The sequence below is a fragment of the Equus quagga genome, chromosome 11 (assembly GCF_021613505.1).
Source record: "Equus quagga isolate Etosha38 chromosome 11, UCLA_HA_Equagga_1.0, whole genome shotgun sequence".
Lineage (NCBI taxonomy): Eukaryota > Metazoa > Chordata > Mammalia > Perissodactyla > Equidae > Equus > Equus quagga.
The window spans coordinates 13,456,192-13,481,862 of NC_060277.1; the positions used below are offsets into that span (position 1 = coordinate 13,456,192).

General features: G+C 36.4%; 1 protein-coding gene across 1 annotated transcript in view; it reads right to left on the minus strand.

The window, feature by feature from the left end:
* The window catches only part of CLVS2 (clavesin 2), a 65,032-nt gene that overhangs the window by 19,589 nt on the left and 19,772 nt on the right, over positions 1 to 25,671 (minus strand). The gene's annotated exons all lie outside the window — the stretch shown is intronic.

The window sequence follows — 25,671 nt, forward strand, 5'->3', positions numbered from 1 at the left end:
ACTGCTCTTTCCTGTGGACAATGAAATAAGTGCCTTGCAATTAGTGAGAGTGCAGCCAAGATGGGTTGAAGAAAGTTTATAGAATTTCTGCCTTCTAAAAGCTTTTGCCAATTCACCTTCTTCCATTCATTTTTTCCTTGAGTGGAATACTTCGTGCTTGATTCACAGATTGTCTTGCCTGAATGCTTCAGTTAATGGAATCTTAGCCCACCAAGGCTCTAGTGGAGTTCAGCATCTCTCCAAGCCTCTGTTGACCATATATTCAAATAAATATCATTCTTTGGGAGAAATGGATTTGGAAGTACCTCCAGAATGCAATATGTGAGTTTCCTCAGCGATGACTGTGTGGGGGATCAGAAGTGGCCACCTCAAAATGTGTCTGTTTGGCTTGATTATTTTTAAGAACAAAAGACTCTAAGAGAAACTTTGACTTTCCCTCTGACTGCCTAAAGGAATTTAAGATAAAAGGCCTGTCACCAAGATAGGCCATCACCATAATAGCTCTGGGTATTGGTAGACTTTGAAGATCCTTGCTAAGCCCATTCTTATCTACCAAACTTTTACTTTTCCATCTCCATGTGAACTGCCTCCCACCCCTTTGAAGCCTCAAACCACTACCTGCAACATCCTGCTTTTTCTTTAGCTGAAGATGATATTTAAGCTAGCAGCCTTGGCCATTTTGGCGAGTTACTCGACTTTCCTGGGTTTCTCCCATGTATACATGTTATAAAACTTTGTTTGATTTTCTCCTGTTATTCTGTCTTGTGCCAATTTTATTCGTAGCCCAGCCAGAATGACCTAGAGTGGGTAGAGGAAATATTGTTCCTCCCCTACTGCTATTGCAAACAATTGCAAAATGAAGTCAACCAAAGTGAAGCCTTGACCTTCTCCTCATTGGCATGTGAACACTATAGGCATGGGTACTATAAGCACTATATAGAGGGGTAAAAATATTTATATTATCTTATATACATAACTGAATTATTCATACATATGTAGCACAAATATGTTTGCCTCAAATGCCTAGCTATTCAAGAAGAAAAACCAGAGAATCTGAACTATTAACATATTGTCAAATTCTTTAATTGATTTTGATGAAACATAAAAATTGTGTGTTAATATTACTACAAGTAAATTGTCAAATTTGAGAATAATAAATATTAATGTAATTTCTGGTGCAATCAGGGTACAGTTTGCAGTCATAAATGTGAGCAAAATAAACTTTTCTATGAGAGTTAAATCCACAACTTTAGTCTTTTTTCACAAGAACTGTCTAGGGTTCCTAAACATATCAACTGTGTTAAGAAATGTTCTCAATGTGAACATAAGCCGAAATTGTATGTGCAACTCACCCATTCAGAATTAAATCTATTAGGCTTTTTAAAGTGTTCTTCTTTTCTCCCTTCCTTGCACTTTTTTGAAGCACCTAGTTTCAACTGCTATATACACCATGGCAAAGTGCATATAGTAATAAATTGCAGCACCTAGTACCTGGAAATTACACCTTTAATTCAGTAACTCAATCTCTAAAGTCATACTAGCATCAAAAATATTGTGCTATTCTTTTATGATGCTTTTAGTATAAATATAAAACATGCTTATTGTAGAAATTTTGAACCAAAATAAAGTATAATAAAAAAAAGTCACTCGTAAACTTACCAACCAGAGACAAAAGCAATACTCTAAGCATCCTGGGGTATCTTTCGAGTTTTTTTCATTTAAGTTTTATATAGATGACATGAAACTCTACCTAACAGTCTGGAATTATGATAATAGGTTTTGATAATGGCTTATAGGAGTATAACATATATAATATCACCCTCTCTGAGAGTGTGCCTAGGTATAGAAAGTAGAGGTGATTATTATAGCATTTGGTACTACTGGTTCCTTAAGTAGCATCAACATTAAATTCCTTCAAATATGTTTAAACTTATTAAGATTGTTCTGCTTTGATATGCTAATCACACTATGTTTTCCTAAATATGTCTTTTGGGGGTATACTTTCTACATGGTATAATAGTATCTGTATACCTTATATCCATCGTTTAGAATGTTGTTTTAGCTACTTGTATAGCTAAAATATCCTACATTGTACATCCTACCCATCTTCTAGAAGGTTAAGATTCCTGAAGACAGTCATGTTTATCTTAGCTCCAAAGCCCTGCTCCCATTCCCTACCCCTAGCATCCTGTGCAGTGTTTGCAACTGAAAAGAACGGAACTGTAGTTGTCATCCATATATTTAGTTTCATCAATAGTGGACAGACAGATTCAGCCAAGTCATTCAGTAGCCTTCAGAAGGGAAACAAAGATTTTTACCAAACCATTCTAACTAGTGTCTTCTGCCAAATTGAGAGGAGACAGCCAGGAAACTATTTAATTACCAGCTAATTGGAATGTCTTTTTCTGTGCCTGTCTCATAACTGGTAATGAGCCATACGTAAATGAATGCAAATGGATTGAAAACAAAGGATCTTGACCCTGGTACAGAGAGAAGAGTTTAAGTGGGGCTTGTACACGCAGGAGGACATTTCACTTCCATCCTCTTCACTTCTAACTGCCCATAAAACCTCATGCTATCCAGGGACGCCTACAATAAGGAACTTGGTTAGATGCAAAGAATTGACTAGAAACAAAATTTCACCAAAATAAGCAACTGCTCTGATAAGCAGGGGAACAATAATGATTAACATTTTCTATAACCAGTTTATTTGAAACTTAGGAGTTTGTCATCATAGAAAAAAGTAATTGAATGGTTAAAAAAATAGTCAATTCCTGTTACAGGAAGCAAGTTAGCCTTCAAAGATACATCACATTGTATTTCAAAATAAGCACTTAGCAAATGTTTCTATTTGATGAGCAATCTCTGGAACAAAATATGCATAGATAAGATTTAAATTTTCATGATTCTTCAGAAAACAGTGCCTTAATTTTAATAAGTGTTTTAAGAAACAGATTAACCATGATGGATCATTTAAAAGAGTGATTAATAAAAATATATTAATTTCCCATTATTATGTGGCATTATAGATAAAATTCTTTTTAGATTTAAAATTTTTGAGATATGAATTATTTTGAAATGATTTTGCCCTCCCAAATGTTAAAATCTTAAACCTAAAAATGCACTAAAATATAGGTGATTTTTTGAATTTGAAAATTGATGTTCTTAGATTTGCATTTGCATACTTTACAGTATCTGTTTGTTTTAAGACCTTTGGCAAAATGTCAGCTATCATTTAAATTGTCATGAATATAAGCGTGTCAACATGAATCTCTCTTAAGGGTGGTCAACAGAATATGCTCTACCCAAAGGCGAATACACATCACTTCTGACATTTCTATTAAAAAAAAAATACATCAATATTCAGCTAACGAAGATTTCATGACACTATGTCTCCTAATGAATCTCTCTTTGCCTTGTCACTCTCCTTTTATGAAATTCAGTTCCCATTATAGTGATGTGCTAACTTTGCTCTTTTTTGGTTTTTCCTCTGAGGGTGTCCTCTGGTTTTATTTTTTAGGTTAATTAAATGATGCCCAAGTGCAATGATGTTGCCTGATATTCTTTCTCTCTTATAGGGTACATAAAAGAAAGCTTAGAGGGACTCACTGGAGGGTTCTACCTTCTCAATGCAAATTACTGGGAGACTTGCCATAGGATTGTAGGGTGTTGAATAATCACGTCCTTTAAATTGTGAGTGGACATGTGGTGTGGGGAAAGCAAGTCTCACACTAACATTTTGAAGGCAGAGGGATTTGACTCCATTGCTTTGGTGATTCAACAGTCAGCATTTATTGTTTGGACAGAGACAGTCTTTCAACTTCCACTCAAGAGGGCTAGGAAGAATCTTCGCGGGCCACTCAGAACACAGTGGTGGTCAAGGCTACTCCAGTTTTTGAAGCTACCGGCCCAGAGAAAGGCAAGGAGTTATCCTTTCCTCATCTAACACAGCACATGATTATCATCTGTGCACTTGAAAATGAGTTTTGTGATGCTCTTACACTGTTGTAATCTTTATGAAGACCACCATTTTCAAATTTTTAATTTTGTTTTTAAAATCTTAAATAACAGTATAGTTGGCTTATTTAAATCTACAAACAATAACCTCATTCCCTCTTTCACCAGTAGATTATCACTTGTAAATAACTGTTATATGCTGACTCCACAGAGAAAGCACAATATTATTCCTTTTTTTTCTTTTTCTGCTATGTTTTGAGCACATGTATTGAAGTAATTCATAACCTCTTTTCTTCTAGGTTCCAGTGATAAATCCACTCACCCATTAGAGGAATGTGTCTCTGTCAGCAAATGTATCTTTGTCCCTCCCTCCCAGCCACACACACGTAATTACTAAATGGATCAGAGGGATTATTATAGAGAGAAAGCCTTTTGGAGTGCATTATGACTATATGATGAGGGCCTCTGAAGTTTGTGGGTGAGAAATGGCTAATCTATTTCAAAAACTCAGGTATATTCCACTTCCAGACAAATTATTATTTTGTTATTGTTTTCCTCTGTCCACAATTGATCACGTGGTGCTGGCTAACTATGCTTCAAAAACAACCCTTCTCACCCTGCGAGGGACCCTGGAACACAAGGTTAATGTCATAGGATGGATAAATTCCTATACCTGGATAAAACTCTCAAATTACATTGGTGACTCGGTGGCATCAACTTGGCATATGGAGGACAATGTCTGAGTCTTGAGTGCAGTAAAACAGAGACAACTTAAACTGAGATATTATATAAAATACTCCTCTTTGAAAGAGTTCTACCTAGCTAAAAATATTTCCTAAAGTAAAACCAACACTGGAAACTAATTTGTAACATGTTTTAGTTATCACATGACTGAATGGGCAAGAAAATTTCTTTTCCGTGAGCAAAGTAGGTATGGTGATCTCCCCAGCTACTTTTTCTGTCAGAAAAGGTTGACAACAGATTGAGGCAAATCACAGCCACAGAGCCTTAATTTGAAGACACGAGGCTTAAGTTAGTCATGGCTGGCGTGTGCCTGGTACACACAGGGGGCGAGACAGCCTGGGGAACACAACACAAAGCCATTTTCACACCTCTTCTCAATCCATGAAGTACCAATTTCAATCAAGCATAGCAGCAGAAGAGACCACAAAGTGAAAACTACTACTTTACTAAAATTTTGCATCATCATGTTCCTAAGTCAGGCCCTTTTATTAAAACTGAATGCATAGCAAGGGTAACAAATAATTGTGCCATTTCTAATCAAAACAGAATATGTAGTAATTTTCTATGACCTGTATCTTGTAACTCCAATCTATATGTCAGCCCCAGCAGGAAGACCTTACTATTACCCTGCCAGTATATCAATGATGGATTAGGTCTCCCACTTGACTTTTAAACTACTTTAGTAACACACATTCAGAAGCGCTGATGTTCTCATATTCAAGATTGCCAAAGGAGCGTTAAGCAGCAGAACTTCAGCTAGAGGAACTTAGAAAAGCACATTATAAAAAGAATTAGGCTGAAGTCCTTAAGTGGATATTTCAGGACACTGTCTACATCGGGTGTGTGAAACTAGTCAAGGTTATTCTTAATGATGCAACTCAAGGCAGCAAGAGTTTGGTAAGACAGGACCCGTCATATTCTGTTGAGAGAATATAAATTGGTTAAAACATTCCTGAAAGAAACCTAAAAACATGCTCCTATGTCCCCTAATACTTGTTCTAGAAATCAGTGATGAGGAAATTATTATTAATTGGGGCAAAATTTTATGTACAAGAATGTTTTGCAAGTATTTTGCATAAGGAAAACATTGGAATCAATTTAAATTTACTTCAACAAAAGAGTGAATAAATGAATATTGTATTGGTAAAATATAATACTAAAGAACCATTAAAATGGCATTTTCAAAGAATTCTTAATGGCAGAAAACAAGAAAAATATAATAGGTTAATAAATCAGGAAAAACTTTTAATTTGTTTTAAAAATGAATATAAAAAAGACTTGAAAAAATACGTGAAAATATTAGCCTGGTTAACTCTGTGTAATAGAATAATAGATGACTTTTATTTTATTCTTTATATATTTTATATTTTTTAAATATTCTGAAATGACCATGTCCCATACACACACACACACTTACAGCTATTCTTTAAAAAAATAAATACAAAGACAACAATATGGCACCGTCAGCATCAATTAAATTGAACATGTATTTACTGAAAACTCCTCAAGCCTAGGAAATTAGGAGGAATATGAATGAAGCACAGTCCTTATCCTGAAGGAATTTATATTCTGGTAAAGAGAATAAGTAACATAAAACAAGGAAAGATAATTTCCACAAGGTGTTATGAGGTTTAAAGGAGAGAAAGAATGACAGAAGGAGGAGAAAAGTTGGAATGATGAGGAAAGAATTTGGAGTAAAGCTTGGGGTGTTGATGCGAATCTCATTGTTGTAGATGAGGCAATTGAACGAATAGAAGACGGTGTCCCAGTGAGAAGGAGCAGTAGGATCTGAGATAAGATGAGTAGGACTGGGCCACCTTTAAGACATAGTTACCAGGGCTGTTTGTCTGGATTTGAAGGTAAGTGCAAGGAAGTGTTGGCAGTGCGGCTGAGAGGATGGTTTTGGAGTCTGCCTGGACCATCCAAGCTGTCTCAGAGAAGAGTCTGTATGTATCTTAGCACTGGGCATTCTTGAGAAGAGAGTGGCATATTGAAGTGTGCTGTAGGAATATTAGCAGGGGTACGCAGTCTGTTATGAAATTTGACCTTTTAATATTTATGTTTTCGTTCAACCACTTTAATATGGAGACATCCTATTTCAGGTTAAAAATTCTAAAAACATTAGAGTTTTTTTTTCCTTAAGTGACCGAGTAACGTGTGGCACAGATATCCATCCACCAGGTCCTCCCATCAGGGCAACTCACCACCACTGGGCAGCAGGGATGAGGCAGTGAGGTTTAGGGATGGGACAAGGCTGGAATAAGACTTGGGGACTGATGAAGACAGGAGTGGAATAAGGGTCATGCATGTCTCTAATGCACATTTCTTGGAATAAAAAGCAGTGACTTTATGTTTTGACCTGCCCAGCTCATTTGATGAAGGCTTTCAAAATGTCCTATTTTAGTTGATTTCAAGTAGGGGGAAATCGAAGGTGGAGCTATGAGGTCAAAGCTATTAGCATTCTGCAGGTAACTAGAGCTTGAATTTAAGTCAAATCAAAGTGTTAACCATACAAGGAAAACAGGATACACGTGCTAGTAATATGTGGAAGATAGAGGCTATCTAACTTGACAAATACTGTGAATGACTGGATGCAGACCGGGCATAAGGGAGAATGGCTGAAAGCAGTTTGTAATCTTGGTTAGTTGAGAGCCCACGGATAGTACTAGAAACTGAAATAGGAAAAAGTTCCTATTTGAGGGAGGTGTGATATGCTGAACTTCAAGTGTCAGTAGTCCGTGTGGAGATGTCTCCAAGTTTGGAGAGCTCAGACTGGAGTAGACATATAGAAAAACAGAAACACAGTAAAAAATTGAGATTCATGAATGTGTTAAAAGGCATTTAAAAATGTTACAGCAATCTGTATATTTTAAAGCAATATTAATATACATTTTTCTCCCTGATTTAAGTTCTAGATCAATATCATGAGCTGGCTTGAGTAAGAAGTTGGAGAGAAGGGGTCACTGAAACAAGAGTGACGTTTTCCAATCATTTGCCAGAACACTTTTAGCTCTACTAACTCCGTCCAAGACTGTGCGCTGTCCATCTGGATTGTGAGGCAGTGGATTATAAAGATAGCTGGAGAGGGTCTAAAGATGTTCATGCACGTGTCCTCCACGGAAGCACACATGAACAACAGCACGAGTGAGGCTCAGCGTGGAGGCAGCCCCCTCCACCTGACTGGCTGATGGGGAACTCCTATTTAGCCTCTGGATGTCTCCTGCAAGGCCAGGGGTAAGGAAGATGATGCTTCGGTTTAGCTTATCTGGGAATACTTATTTTCTCTTATCTGTCAGTTTTACAACAGGAAGAAAGCAAAGATTCAGTTTGGGATTATCATCCCCTTTCCAAAAATCCAAAAACACTTAACGAATATACTTCTAACTACAAAAACAAACTTCTAATTCAACGCCTCAAAGATTTTACTGTGCTTTTCTGGTGCTTATTACAAAATCTTATAGATACTTATCAATTTTGGTTAATTTGAGAAGATTCTAATTAAACCATCAGGAAATTTGTGTGGCCTGAGTAGGATTTTTCTTGCCTTTACTTTACCCCCTGTGACTTTATTGGCAAGTAATAATCATCCAAAGCTCTTCCCTAGAAGTTTCCCTTCACACTGCTGCAAAGTCTTGCTACAAATAAAGCTTCTTAGGAAGGAATATTCAACAAATTGTTGAACCATGGTGCACTTCACTGGAGTGGAGATGTCAATGACAGTACTTACTCCCTCCCCATAGCGTTACCATTCACTCAAGGTCTCCATTCACTCTTGAATCTTGCAATGATACTGAAGAGTTTATATTAGTTTTCCATCTGCCAATTTGCCTGAATGAGATATGCAAGCATCTCTATTTGTCCAACCATTCACATCAGGGCAACCACACATATCTTCAGTCTTTCTTTCCATAATCTCAGTCATGGCATATATAATAATAAAACAATTCCAGCCCAGCCACATAAAATTGCATAAGAGCCTCAAGAAAGCACAGATTTTCTAAATAAAGAAATGTTTCCAACAAATGCTTTGTTGTGTGTTTCCGTGGTTGAGATCTCCTCAGCTTCAACCTCTTCCTTGCAATTCTCGAGTGGAAGTGAGAGGAGACTGCATTCCTCGCCCCTCACTCACCCTTGAAACCTAAGTGAACACAACAATTTTGAACTAGTGACAAAGCTGGTACATATCTGTTTTACATAACACGTGAATCTGACCAGGGTAATGCATGTCATTTTAAACAATGAAGTATATGACATATTTAGGCTGTTATTTTGATCTATAAAATTTTTTAAAACTCACTCTCAGGACAGCCCCGTGGCTGAGTGGTTAAGTTCGTGCGGCGGCCCAGGGTTTCGCTGGTTTGGATCCTGGGCGCGGACATGGCACTGCTCATCAGGCCACACTGAGGTGGCATCCCACGTGCCACAACTAGAGGGACCCACAACTAAAATACACAACTACATATTGGGGGAATTTGGGGAGAAAAAGCAGAAAGAAAAAAAAAGAAGAAGATTGGCAGCAGTTGTTAGCTCAGGTGCCAATCTTTAAAAAAAAAAGCAACTCACTCTCTACTCTTTAGAACAGACTGTGGCTCAACTGTGAATTACAATTTAGGTGGATTCTAGAGATTTGGGAAACAAAAACATAGAGAGCTACCCCTTTTCGCCAACAGCTTTATCTTCAACACTCCCCGCAACGCATCCATGTAATTTGTCATTGGATCAGCTCTTGATGATATTCCTTTTTTCAACCATCCTCCGCCTATTCATTCAACATGGGTCTTATCTGTGTTCACGTTCATGTATGTATACATGTGTGTTTCCAGTGGAAAGTTCCATTTGAAGGTTTTTATATTAACTGAAGAAATAATCCTCCCATTTATGTAAAATCATGAAAAAATTCCTTAACATGTAAATATTAACAAAGAGGTGGATTTTACTTTGAAGAGTTTTGCTTTTATCTCTCTAATATTCTCTCATGTAAATATGATCAAAACCAAAACAAAGCAGCAAAAAAATCCTATTTCTTTTAATGATGCAAAAGAAATAATGAGTGTTTTTTCTCATTCAAAAATATTTATTGTTACCCTGATCCCCAAACCTGACAAGGACAACACAAAGAAGGAAAACTACAGGCCAATATCACTGATGAATATAGATGCAAAAATCCTCAACAAAATTTTGGCAAACCGAATACAGCAATAAATCAAAGAGATTATACACCATGATCAAGTGGGATTTATACCAGGGACACAGGGATGGTTCAACATCTGCAAGTCAATCAACGTGATTCACTACATTAACAAAACGAGAAACAAAAACCACATGATCATCTCAATAGATGCAGAGAAAGCATTCGACAAGATCCAACATCCATTTATGATAAAAACCCTCAATAAAATAGATATAGAAGGAAAGTACCTCAACATAATAAAGGCCATATATGACAAACCCACAGGCAACATCATACTCAACGGACAAAAACTGAAACCCATCCCTCTCAGAATAGGAACAAGACAAGGGTGTCCACTTTCACCACTCTTATTCAACATAGTACTGGAGGTTTTGGCCAGAACAATTTGGCAGGAAAAAGAAATAAAAGGAATCCAAATAGGGAGGGAAGAAGTGAAACTCTCGCTGTTTGCAGACGACATGATCTTATATATAGAAAACCCCAAAGAATCCATAGAAAAACTATTAGAAACAATCAACAACTACAGCAAAGTTGCAGGGTATAAAATCAACATACATAAATCAGTAGCATTTCTATATGCTAACAATGAACTAACAGAAAAAGATCTCAAGAACTCAATCCCATTCACGATCACAACAAAAAGAATAAAATACCTTGGGATAAATTTAACCAAGGAAGTGAAAGATCTATACAATGAAAACTACAAGACCTTCTTGAAAGAAATCAACGACGACATAAAGAGATGGAAAGACATTCCATGAACATTGATTGGAAGAATAAACATAGTTAAAATGTCCATACTACCTAAAGCAATGTACAGATTCAACACCATCCCAATCAGAATTCCAATGTCATTTTTTACAGAAATTGAACAAAGAATCCTAAAATTCATATGGGGCAAGAAAAGACCCCAAATTGCTAAAGCAATCCTGAGAAAGAAGAACAAAGCTGGAGGCATCACAATCCCTGACTTCAAAACATACTACAAAGCTACAGTAATCAAAACAGCATGGTACTGGTACAAAAACAGATGCACAGATCAATGGAACAGAATTGAAAGCCCAGAAATAAAACCACACATCTATGGACAGCTAATCTTTGACAAAGGAGCTGAGGGCCTACAATGGAGGAAAGAAAGTCTCTTCAACAAATGGTGCTGGGAAAACTGGACAGCCACATGTAAAAGAATGCAAATTGACCATTCTTTTTCATCATTCACTAAAATAAACTCAAAATGGATCAAAGACCTAAAGATTAGGTCTGAAACAATAAGTCTTCTAGAAGAGAATATCGGCAGTACACTCTTTGACATCAGCTTCAAAAGAATCTTTTCGGACACCATAACCCCTCACATGAGGGAAACAATAGAAAGAATAAACAAATGGGACTTCATCAGTCTAAAGAGCTTCTTCAAGGCAAGGGAAAACAGGATTGAAACAAAAAAACAGCCCACTAATTGGGAAAAAAATATTCACAAGTTATTTATCCGACAAAGGGTTAATCTCCATAATATACAAAGAACTCACACAATTCAACAATAAAAAATCAAACAACCCAATTACAAAATGGGCAGGGGACATGAACAGACATTTCTCCAAAGAAGGTATACAGATGGCCAATGGGCACATGAAAAGATGCTCATCATCGCTGATCATCAGGGAAATGCAAATCAAAACTACACTAAGATATCACCTTACCCCTCTTAGAATGGCAAAAATATCCAAAACCAAGAGTGACAAATGTTGGAGAGGCTGTGATGAAAAGGGAACCCTCATACACTGTTGGTGGGAATGCAAACTGGTGCAGCCACTATGGAAAACAGTATGGAGATTCCTCAAAAAGTTAAGAATAGAAATACCTTATGACCCAGCCATCCCACGAGTGGGTATCTATCCTAAGAACCTGAAATCAGCAATTCCAAAAGTTCCATGCACCACTATGTTCATCGCAGCATTATTCACAATAGCCAAGTCATGGAACCAACCTTAGTGCCCAGCAACTGAGAATTGGATAAAGAAGATGTGGTATATATATACAATGGAATACTACTCAGCCATAAAAAAGGACAAAGTCGTCCCATTCACAACAACATGGATATACCTTGAGGGTATTATGTTGAGTGAAATAAGCCAGACAGAGAAAGATGAACTCTGTATGACTCCACTCATAGGTGGTAGTTAACATATGAACAAAGAGAACTGATCGGTGGTTGCCAGGGGAAAGTGGGTTGGGGGGAGGGCACTAGGGGTGAAGTGGTGTACCTACAACAAGACTAATAATGATGTACAACTGCAATTTCACAAGGATGTTAACTTTCATAACCTTAATAAAAAAATTAATTTAAATAAATCACACCAAAAAATATTTTGTTTTTACTATATATTGGCAAGATGCTGGCAGTGGGATTCAGACTCTGATATTTTCACTTTTTTCACCATTCAGAATGTACCTATATCCATCTATTGACTCACTGAGTTTTAAATTTTGAAATAATTATAGACTCACAAGAAACTGCAAAGCTGAACATGGAGATCAGCACACACCCCTCCCCCAGCCGCCTCTAACAGGCTACTTTACTAGCATAAGTCATCAAAACCAGGAAACTGATATTACTACAATCCACAGAGCCTATTCAGATGACACCAGTTTTACAAGTACTCATTTGTGAGTGTGTATGTATGTACATAGTGTCTATGCAATTTTATCATCTGTGTAGCCTTGTTTAACTATCCCCACATTCAAGATGCAGAAATGTTCTATTACCACAGGGCTCCCTCACACTACCCCTTCAGAGTCACACCCAACCCATCTGACCCCAATCCCTAACCTCAGGTAACCCTTAACCTGGCTTACGATGATGGGTAAAATTATTTAAAAGTAGATGACTATTTTCTGATTTAAAATGACAGACTGAGCACATCTCTATAATTTTGTTATCTTGAGAATTTTATATAAGTAGAATGATATAGTATACAACCTTTTGAGACTGTCTTTTCTCATTTAGCATAATGTTCTTGATATACATCAAAACTGTTGAATCAATAGTTCCCCTCCCCCTTTTTATTGCTAGGTAGTATGCCATGGTATGAGTGCACCACAGTTTTAACCATTCACTCATTTTAGGACATTTGGGTTGTTCCCAGTTTTGGGCTATTATGCTAAGAATACTTGTGTATAGGTTTTTGTGTGAACATAGGTTTTTCTTTCTCTGTGATAAATGCTCTAGAGGGCAATTGCTGGATCATATGGTCATATGTTTAGTTTTATTAAAAACTGCCAACTGTTTTCCAGAGTGGCTGTACCATTTTACATTCCCATCAACAATGTATGAGACATCCAGTTTCTCTGCTTCTTTGCCATCATTTAGTATTTTCACTTTTTTAAATTTTAGCCATTCTGATAGGTTTGTAATGATATCTCATTGTAGTTTTAATTGCAATTCCCCAATGGCAAAGATGTGGAATATCTTTTAATGTGCTTATTTGTGTATTTTGCTCATTTTATTATTGGATAATTTTTTATACTCTTGAGTTTTTAAGAGTTTTTATATATCTTAGATAAAAGTTATTTCTCAAATGCATGGTTTGCAAATATTTTCTCCCAGTTTGTAGCTTATTTTTTTCATCCTGTAAACAAAGTGTTTCACAGAGAAAAAGTTTTTTAATTTTTACGAGGTTCAACTTATTTATTCATTTTTTTCTTTTATAGATTGTACTTTTGGCATCAAGCCTAAGAAATCTCTGCCTAGCCCTAGATCCTAAAGATTTTCTTCTATTTTTTCTAAAAGTTTCATAGCTTTGTGTTTTAAATTTATTTTTATAATACATTTTGAGTTAATTTTGGGGTAAGGTTTGAGGTTTAAGTCGGGGTTCATTTCTTTGCCTATGCATGTCCAATAACTTCCAGCACCATTTTGTCAAGAATTGGTTGGGGGGCCGGCCCCGTGGCTGAGTAGTTGAGTTCGCGCTCCACTGCAGGCAGCCCAGTGTTTCGTCGGTTCGAATCCTGGGCGCGGACATGGAGCCACGCTGAGGTGGCGTCCTGAGTGCCACAACTAGAAGGACCCACAACGAAGAATATACAACTATGTACCGGGGGGTTTTGGGGGGAAAAAATAAAATCTTAAAAAAAAAAAAAGAATTGGTTGGACATATTTGTGTAAGTCTATTTCTGGGTTCTCGGTTCTATTCCATTGATCCGTCTATCTCTCTATCAGTACAACACTCCAATATTTATCTCTCTTTAATATTGCTGCTATATAGATTTGACACAAAAAAGAACAAAGTCTGCTTCTTTTAAGGATGTAAATTAAAAATATTTTCCAAATATAACCTTATGTGATTCTCTGAAAGGTAAATAAAAGTTGATTTTTAAGGAAACAATTCCTTCCCCAGAAAAAGCTGAAAAATTAGCTTGTCATTTTAAATCTTTCAATTTCATGAGCCAAATAATATTAGTTTGAAATATTTCCTTTAAAACAGAAAAAGATTAATATGTCAACATGAAACAGATAAACCACAATCCTGAGTGAAAAATATATATCTAAAAATCAAGAAAACTAGCAGGAAAAAATACAAGAAATAATTTTTTAAAACTCTGACACAGATAAAGAAACAACAGACAACAAATAAACCCTGGTGTTGATGATTTACATAATGCCCATCGCCTTGTGGACAAGCCTGTCATTGCATGGTCTTAATTTTATAATGGAGAAAATGGAGGCGTAGAAAGTTTAAAGATAAAGCATGGACTCTACCATAGTTTCAAATCTACTTCTTAGTCCATTCATTTTATTCATTAGTGAGAAATAGATCAAAATGTGAATGTTAAACCAGAGCTAAATATCATACTAAGAAAATACTGCACACACTCCTACAGTAGTGGCACTGCTTCACCCACTCTTCCACCAACATCCGCCTTTATCATTTTCTTAGTTTAGCAAATAAGAAAATCACGTTATTGATGATATATTAATTTACAAGACATTTATTAAGCGCCATTTTTTGCCATTCCCTTAGTGATGGTGAGTAAGACGCCATCCCTGCCACCCATGGATTTTGCCTTTTAGTTGAAATACAAATTTTATACTCTACGTTTTACCAGTGAGCATTTTGGTGGCTTACCGTGATACATAAAATTATTTAAAAGTAGGTGAATATTTTCTGATTTAAAATGACAGACTGAGCACATGTATTTGTCTCCCTTACTCCTGAGACTTCATTAAAAATGATGGGAAAGGAACATTTTCTTAAAATGAAACCATAAATAATGAGGGAACTGGAGAAAAAAACCATCATCACATAAATTATTTCAAAGCACTTTTAGAAAAGGAAAAGGAGATAAAAGTCTAGTGGGTAAAACAGAGGCAATATAGATATGAAAACCAGGGGGAAAATGAAGGGATGTTAAACGAGAAATGGTAGATTTAAACCAAGAGTTTAGTGGAAAACAATCCAGGATGATAGCCACACAGCACAACTAGAAAGCAATTAGACTAATTAGAAGAGAAAGTGACTGGGCTAAAAGAAGAATGATTTTTAAATGAATAGAGGAATATCATGAGTAAATACTATGACAAGACAACTATAAGATATTGACAGTAAATAGCGGGAAAAAGTCTTTCACTTTTAATTATAAGCTCTCTTATTTTTTATGATGAGGTAAATATCTTACTTGATATGATATTTTTAAATGGAGTTAAGCATAAAAGAAGGAAAAATAAGACTAAGAGGCTCAATAATGAGACTAATGCAATAAAAAATGTACAACTAGTGGACTGCAAATATATCCCTGGGTGTTTTAGCAGCAGAATCTGGAGTGATATTCCCTGACAATCTTCTGGAAATAGTCACTGAAAAGTTCATCAGATTCCTTAGCAGGGGTGTGAGCTGGAGTTAGAACTGGTATTTGCTTGTGAAAACAGAAGCGGCCAAATAAAGACACCTAACCCCAGAAATTCATCCTTCCCCTGCTCTGTGATGAACTAAATGATAACCTTTCAGGCAGGATTAAGATTGTCCTTACGAAATTATTTCAACCCTGTCCTAATGCATAGCAAATAAAGTAACATTTAAAGCCCTAGGATTTACTTCACGTAGTTTGGCAGAGCAAGTTTAGTCTCAAATATTAATGTGAATAAAAAAGTATGTGCTGTCACTTGAATCTGCACAGCTTGGTTACACTCCAATATTCCCTGGACAGCAAAGTCCAGTTTGGAGCTATGGAAAGAGATAAAGGGAAGCAGATCTGGAGAAAACGTTACTGAAGATAGGGCTGACCTTTCTGCTTAGCCAGCAGGGAGTGACCAGTTTTCCAAGCATTCATATATGAGTCTGAAAACATGCAGTTTTACATGGCATAAGCTTGACTTCAAAATGACTCATGCCTGCTTCTCACTGCTACAGCAATGAGAACATTAAAACAGAGTACGAGATCAGGTTCTTGGATAACTGGGACTCTACTAAAGATTAAACACTACAAAATGAATTCAAGAATCCAGTCTCTTATCTGTCTCTTGTAATAGCTCCATAGGACCAGAGATGAGATCAAGGATCAGGCACAGATAGAATTGAACAAGAAAAGAGCTAAATTTACACACTTTTATTAACAGCCTATTTAAAAGCTTATTTCAAAGAACTAAGAAAAAAAACGACATAAAAGGAGACATGAGCTATTAAAAGACAACATTGTGATGGTGATAAACTGTTAACTTCCTGCCTTTTTTGACAGCTGGCATTTGTAGGGCTGTGACGGAGCTCTGACTCTGCTCTGTCCATATGGCTCGCTAAATGCCCAGTGTGCAGAGAGTATGAGCATTCACTAAGTGAGGGTTATGCATCTTCATATCTAACAGCATTCTCCATGTAAGATGATCCATGAGAACTATTCTCACAGTGCTTTTCACAAAAACTACCTCATCAATCTGTGTTTTAATACACAGGTTCCTTGCTACCTATGAATTCCATCATAATGCAGTATTTGTTAGACATACGGTTGATGACATGCTTAAAGTTAACTGACAGCATGTTGCAACTGTTACAATGTTTCCCTCTGTTAAATCCATTCTTTATCACAGGACCACTAGATTCATCCATTAAAATACACTTACCCTCTCAAGTCACAAACTTGACTGATCACCTTCAGAAAACATTCAAACTTTAGAGTGGAATTCATGCCCTTCTATTATTACTTTTGCAAACTTATTTCCTTCTTTGCTTCTGCATGAATGCCAAGACACAACTCAATCAACCTACCTGCTAACACTCAAATGCATTATTTACATATTCATCTCTGTTTTTTCCCCCAACTGTTTCTCAGCCTAGAACGCTTTCAGCGATGCATTTTCTTCTTTCAAAATCCTTCTAGGGTCTTCTATGAATATCTCTTTTCTTAATCCTTTCCCAAAGTAAAATATAATTGCCCTTTCCTTTCTTTCCTTTTGGTATATTATTTTCACTTTCTCAGAGCATTCGAAACTTTAAGTTATAATCACCTTTGGCTATTTAATAGTATATTTTTCTAACAGTGGGAAATATTTGCCACACAGATCAAAACACAAGGGGAGTAATTATTTTTCTACTTGGAGATAAACTAACAAAACGTTGTGAATTTAGAAGGAGGCAATCAGAAGGATACACTATTTAGAAACTATGTCATGAGAGAAAGGGATGGAGGAACAGGCCATATGTATTTGGAGAATAAAATTATAAAATGAAAAAAGATCAGATAGCTTCAAATGTTCAAAGGAACAGCCATTCCATGTTTTTGAAATATTGTTATGTAGAAACAGTATATTAGGTGGAGTGGCATTAATCCTGTGTTCAAGAGTTGGTATAAGGACAACTGGGTTCAACATTCAGAGACAGATTTTAGCTGAACTGAAGAAAAATCTTTGTTGCCAAACTCTTAAAGATGAAAAGGGTTGCCTTGTGAAATGGTGCACTAGCAGGCTCTGCATGTGTAGAAACAAAAGCTGCATAATCATCTCAAGACTACCATAGAAGTAATTCTTACATAAGATGGCCCATGTGACTTGTAAGTTTGCTTCAGATTCTAAGATTCTCAGATTCTAGACATGTTTATGCTAAGCTTTTTATTACAGCATCTGACATAGCATGTGTTCCTATGTTGTGCACCTGCTAAAAATGGTTTCGATCTGTATGGCATGGCCAACAGCCCAATACAGAATCACATAAAATGCCAAGAAACAGCATCCCTGTTAGATGAGGAAGATCACATTCAGATGCTCTCTGATACTTTAATACTCAATTTTCCATTCACTTGCACTTAGTTTTTAGTTTAGAAAGTCTACAAGAAAAAGAAATATCTCACGGCGGATCTATAACTCCTAAAAATTTCAAGTATACCAACAGTTGTTTATAATTTACCAACATTTGATCAGATTTTAGAATAAAATTAATTTTATTAAAAAGTCATATAAAACAATGTACTTCTCTGCAAATGCACAGGACATTAATGTAAGAAATACATTTTATCATTAGATCTGGAACAAATGCAAATATAAACCTTTTCAAGAAAATTTTTTCCACAAGAGATTTTACCATGCATGACACCTTATTTAACTTTTTCAAAAATCTCTTTAAATGGCATTCTAATTTAGGTCCCAAACTGTTACCTTACCACAACCTCTAGTTTGTTTCATTTAAGGTAATCCTGATGAGCTCGGGGCTCCACAGCATGACAGGGCCCTTCCTTCTTGTCTACGCAAAGGGAATAACGTGAGCAAAGAGGGGAGGTGGGGGAGAGTGTCTGGTGATCAGATCACGTTTTAGAAAGAGAGCTGTAATCACCACATCAAGGAGAGACTGGACAGGCCCAGGTTGGAGGTAGGGCCGCTGATTTGTCTTTTGAGACAACCAAGGGGAGAGGTAACAAGGATTTCAATGGGGACAGAAAAAAATGTGGACAGGAAAGGACATAGACACAGGTCCCCTCCTCTTCTTTTCATTATCACTTGGCCTGCGTTGATGTGGACTGCCATCATCTCTGGGCTATAAAAGTCTCCTAACTTCCCACTTTTCCAATTTCTTTCTTTAATATGATCCCACTCAACACATTTGTAGCATGAAATCATGAACAAACGAATGATGTAACATTAACCTTTCTATTGGCTATTTTTCATGATTTGTTCTCCTACTCAAAATAGTCACTGATTCTCCATTCTTCATGAAATATAACTTAAATTCAAAATCCATCCCATTTTGACTTCAAATATCAGATTTTTGCAGTTTATTTTTCTTGCCTACCTGTTACCAACCCTTCATATCAGACTGCCTAGACTCCTTACATATCCAAAATGCAGCATATGAATTTTCACCTCCATATCTTAGCTTTGCTGTTTCCCTCCCTGTATCTCTCTACGTACCCAAAGATTGTCATTCTTGAAGATCTAGCTCAATTTTCAACTCTTTCATAAAACTTTTCTAGCATTTTAGTCCATACACCATAACCCCCTCCTCTGAACTATTAAACAATTTCTGTCTGTAAAATTTATTTTGCCATTTATCAAATTGATTTTAATAACATAAGATATAACTGAGAGGCAGAAATAAGATGTATTGTCTAAAAGCATGGTTGTCTTTATAAGGTGTAAATTATGTCCACCTTTCTGTCTCTTACCTAATTTATCCACGCCTGTCTTATTCAGATTTATATAAAAATATTTTTAAATAGGTCTTATTGATGGTTATTTGACTGAATTCAACTTCCTTCCTCCTACCAAAAACTGGTTAGTACAAGTGAGGTATATCAACATAATATTTTGGGTTATACATCAGCCTAGTAGCTTCATTAAACATGCTTTTTTAAGCATATCTGATGTTTTACTCCAAAACATATTTACATTTCCACTGACCCTGCTTCCCTGAGTCTCGCTGTAAATTTCCTTTGTGGTACCCAAATGTGACCAATCACAGCTATATGTGTTAGCACTGCATAATTTTCTTAAGCTGAGCAGCTGCAGCTGCCTGATTCTATTGATTTACTCATCGAATTATGTTAATATTATTTTTAAATAGAAGCTAACCTTTTTAACATGGTGCATTGTATATTTATTTGTTAAATAATTTGCTCTATTTTTTAGTGTATGTCATGACTGTTTGAAATAAAGTTTTTATGATATAAAATACTATGTTCCCAATGGTAAAATGTGTAAAATGCAAAACATATCAAAAAGAGAATTTCACCATAGCCCTACTGCTCCCACATAATCATTGCTTACATTCCAATGCATTTTCTTCTCCTCTTTTTTCTAACATATTATTAACATAAATGTGATCTTATTTTGCATTTATTTATATCACACATATTTTACTTAACATCATACATAACTATTGCCTATATTATTAAAAACTCTTTGCAAACATTACTCCTAACAGTTGAAAGATCATCCATCACAGAAACAATTTGGGCATGATCCTTTTTCATGGAGAACTATATTCTCCTTCAGGTCATAGATTCTGAGTCTGAGAACTGACTCAGATGAAGAAACTAGGCATGATATTCTAACTTTTATTGGAATAGTTGCCTTCATTCCTTTTCATTTCTTTCAGTTGAATAAGCAAAACCTATTGTCTTCTCAACTATATTTCTCATAGGAGCACACTGTTTAGTAACCATATCCATAGCTTCCTGAGGGCCAGGCCCTTATGGCTGCCACTCCAACCTTACCACTCATGATAATAATTGCACCCAACATACTTCTGATGTTTAAATGCCACTACTTTGCTAGTATTATTTCTCAATCCTATCATCCCCTTTGCTCCGGAAGTTCTTTCACTGACTTTCTCGAATATATCAGCTCTCTTTCCCATAGTCCTTTTGATTACTATTTCCCATGAATCTCTCAAATGCCTGAGATATTACACCCTTCAGTGTTTGCTCTCCCAAGAGTATCCCATCCTACTTCACCACAGGGGAATGTTTTAAGAATTGCAGTTCAGAGGTTGGCCTGGTACCATAGTGGTTAATTTGGCATGCTCTGCTTCACTGGCCCGGGGTTCACCAGTTCGGATCCTGGGCATGGACCTACACACCACTCATCAAGCCATGCTGTGACAGAATCCGACATAGAAGAACTAGAAGGACTTATGGACTTACAAATAGGATACACAACTATGTACTGGGGCTTTGGGGATGAAGAAAAGGGAGAGTATTGGCAACAGATGTTAGCTCAGGCCCAATCTTCCTCACCAAAAAAGTATGCCTTGAAAAAAAAAGAACATGCAGCTATATTTTAAGTTTAAAAAAGAGAAAAGAAGTGCAGTGCTACAATATGACTTTAGTCTACCCCAAACAGTGACATGAGCCACCTTGCCAGGCAGCTGTTAAGTTGTTTAGCCAAACTGAATGTTGTTCTTGCCATTGAGAAGCTTGTCATCTAGTTGAGAACAGTGAAGAAAGATATGCATTCTAATCATGTCAGTACAAGTGTCTTCATGCGGTTTCAACAGAAAATATTTATGATATTCCCAAGAGTGTTACATCCTAGGAATAAACTAATGAGTCCTATATGTTATAAAGCACCAATACTTGTTATAATCGTATTTGACTATTATCTTACAATCGGGAAGAACAAAGTCAGGGACTATAAACTTCTAAGAGAAAATTACCAACAGTTTTTAAAAAGGTGCGCCATTTTCAGAAAAAGAGGACAATTTCTTCCTATAAAACTTCAGTTGGTGAGTTTTGTACTACCTGTCAAGTTATACTGATTAATTACATTATATAACAGTCAAATTTCAGTCTAAAGGAGTAATCTTTGTGTTACATAAGTTTGCTTAGATTCATTTCTTGATTACTGGGCATGGAAGAAGTGTATGGGTAAGATTGACTTTAACCAAATGTCTTCTCTGACAAGGTATCACGTCAATCTCTTTTATATATATTATCTTGTTTATTCCTCATAATAATACCAGGTGGAAAGTATTAATCCCACTTTTTTATATGTGATAACAGAGACCAGGATCAGTTAAGTAGCCTATCTAAAATTGAAATCTGGATGTTGCAGAGACAAGATTTAAGCCTAGGAATGCTCGATTCTAAAGTCTGATCTATTCTAGCAGTTGTTAAGAGGAGAGACAATTTTGCTTTCAACTATATCCTATACAATCGTTCTCCAAACAACTGTTTATGAAGAAAGCAGAGTCAAAACATGATTTCCCACAAGTTTTCTGGGATGAAGTAAATAGTGCCTTTCTTCCTTACATGGTCTCATGATTAAACACAAATCAGTGTCGCTTCTCTCACCCTATATCCAACTTAAGAATGTTCTGAGTTTGTAAAATTACGTTATAAATAACATTATAGGAAGCCTCCAAGATGAAAGGAAAGAGAGGGCATAATTCTAATTCCCATGCCAGTACATGAGCTTCCAGTAAACAATTCCAAAACCAGAAGCTAAATAATGAAGGGAAAGAAATCTTAAAAGGAGCACCTTAGGCCACATGGAAAATTGGCTCAATTGACTCAAACACATGAACTATGAGACTCAGGGGTAACGGAGGAAACTTCTACTTCTGCAGGGATTGTAACCTATTCTGAGAGGTACGGGGGGCTTCCTGTAGAGGCCAGGATGACTAGGGAAAACCAGAACTGCAAAGCAGAAAAAAACCACAGCAATTGACTTTCTGGGAGCTCTCCATGGTGCTGCTCAATTCAGCCTAAACTTCCTTTGATAGTTTCTATGCAGCACTAAAGCCATTGTAGCTCTTGTTTGAGTTAAGGCTTTCCAAAGATTTAAATATTTATGAAACTAGAAAACAGCCTCTTACGCTTTACAGCAGAGTGCCTTGACTCTCCTTTCACTGACTGAATTACTTCTCTAAGTTTAGCATATGCAGTAACCCACTATGAGGCTGATCATCTACCCCATGTTGGATCAGCAGGCCTCAGTTACATTAAGTGTAGTTTGTTTGCTAGCTCTGTAGCAACTCATCGTTGTCCTATGTCAGGCAGAATGTGCTTTCCTTAGCCATCTTGGGAGAGGTAATGGGCTGACCAGGGGCATCCCTCCAAGGTCTTTTTTTGAAATCAGGTTATTAAGTTGCCTATCTGCCTGAATCACTACCCAGTTGCAAATAAAGCTGGCTTAATAAGCTTTAGAGTCTTAGCTCAGGTCTGTCTACGTGATGCGCCAAGAATTATGAATCTAGTCCTTGGAATTTTGATTTTCTGAAAATAAATGTATTCCATATTTCACTCCAGAAAAAAAAATCTTTGGGGATTTAGGTTAAAGAACATAATAGTAACAAAAAAATATTACCACATAGGAGAATAATAACTTCTCTCCTAAGTCCTTACGTAAAGGTAAAAATTATGGCTCATGACCTTCATTTCTATCATCCTGTGACTATAAACTAGACAATAATTGGCTTTAAGTTGTTAAAGAGATTCCAAGTAAATAAGGCAGCCAGAATAAGCACAATTTGCCCACTTCCTTCCACAAATTTAATGACAGTAAACAGTACAAATTATAATAAATGTACAACAGAACTGAAAACTAAATGAGGTAAACATTATTAAATAATAATTATTATTTGATAAAACTTTGGAGGACAAAAAATATACGTGGTCCTGACTTCCACTTCCAGGAGATGGAATAGTCATACTTTTCCTTATTCTTCCCATTAAGAATAACTCAAAAACCTGGGCATGATATATAAAACAAACATAAGACTCTGAAAGGTGAAGAGAAGGCAGACCAGCTAGGGACCTTGTGACCCAAGGAATGATATGGTGGAGAGTTCCTTTTTGCCTCCTATATCCCAGATTTAGAGCTCAAGAAACTGGAAACTGGGAACTACAATGGGCACAGACAAAAACAGCCATAACAAAAGCTTGCTCTCACTCTCACTAGACAAGGAACAAGGAAAGGTGCATACTAGTGACATACAAAACTTTTAGACAATAATTACTCTACTATAACCAAAAACCACAGAAACAAACAAACAAATGAAAACATGTGACCTCATTTCCACCCACACCAACAGAGGGTGAGAGGGGAACCTAGAGCTGTACCTTCTCCGGGCTGTAATGAGCCACTCCATCCCCCACCAGTGTGATGTCAGAGAAGGCTGAGTGGCCAGCCAGGACTATCATCCCTGTTATATCAATGTTAATATCCTGGTTGTGAGATTGTACAATAGTTTTGCAAGACACTACCATTGAGGGAAACATACGTGAGATCTCTCTGTTCTATTTCTTACAACTGCACAAGAATCTACAATGAGCTCAAAATAAAAATGAAAAGTAAGCGGATCTGTTCCCAGATGCATGCTTGTAAATGCCAAAGATGAAGAAAGATCCTAAAATCTTTTACAGAGAATGTCCAGGTACCTACAAAATAAAAGAATTTTTCTGAAGCCAGGCTTCTCATCATAAATAATAGATGCCTAACAACGGTTAAATAATGATGTCAAAGTACTAAGAGGAAATTACTTTGAACTAATATACCTACATCTAGCAAGCCTATCAACCAAAAGTGAAAACAGAATAAACTCATTTTAGAGAATGCAAATGCTCAGCAATTTTACCACCCCTGTACTCTTTCAGGTGAAAAAAAAATTAAGATGGAATCTATCAAAACAAGGAAAAGAAAGAAAAGAGAAAGAACTCAGACTTGAGAAAATGAAATCCAATAAACAGCTAATATAACACAAGAGTAAAATTTTTAAATTGCTAGGATAACAGTGCTAATACAGACCTAATAAACAAGAGGTAAAAATGATAACATGAAGTAAAGCGTTCCTAGAATATCTTCAAGAGGAAAGTGAATTCCTTATAGTCCACAATATGACTGAAAAGCAGGTACTGACGACATAACTTTTACTTTTATTTATTAATTTCTGTACTGACTAAAATTATATTGACTTTTGCATGTTTTCAACCTATGACTAAACAGTAAGTAAAACTCCAACTGATTTTAAGCACTTGATAAATATTAACAATATGGTGATACTTGTAGACTCTACTTCTTAACGCTTGGGTGATTCTATTCTCTAAGTCCACACAGCCAGACTTTATAGTGAAGTCTTTTTGGTATTTTAGCAGCTAATATTCTTTTCTTGGAGTTTCTCATGTTAGGCTATCTCATACAAAAATTGTCTTATTCTCATTTTATGAAAATTAAATCCCAAATTCAGAGGATTTCTAACTTCAAGGCAAAGCAACTACAACATCACTACAGCTGTCCTGGGCACAGTCTTAAGACTACGGAAAAATGACTTATCTTTTCTCCTTTTAAATTCAGCAGGTTTGGAAATGCTCATCTTAGGAGAGTCACAATAATTTGTGGGAGTTGAAGTGACTGAATCACAGCTGCGTTACCTTTCTTCCAGGGATGGAGCTATAGTGACCCAGGTACATAGAAATTGCCAGTCCCCTTACCTATGCAAAACCAGCCAGGTACAGAGATTGCAGTCAGTATATAAAGTGAATTGTAGGAAATATGTATTTATTCCTTTGTGCCTGACTGTATGAATTAAACTTCCTTGAAACACTAATTATCACCTTTTACTTTCAGAAAACATCAACGAAACATTCCATAAAGAGCTGATTGAAGAGTAATCAAAGTTATTTTAGGGGATAAGTTTTGTAAAAGAGAGTATGAGATGTCCACCATTCCTCTTCTTCCCAGGTTCACAATTAGACTACATTTCTTTGCCTTCTTTGTCGTTATGAGTGTCCACTGAACTGAGTTCTGGACAATAGAATGCAAAAGGAAGCACCGTGCACTGCTATCAGGTCCGACCCAAAGCAAT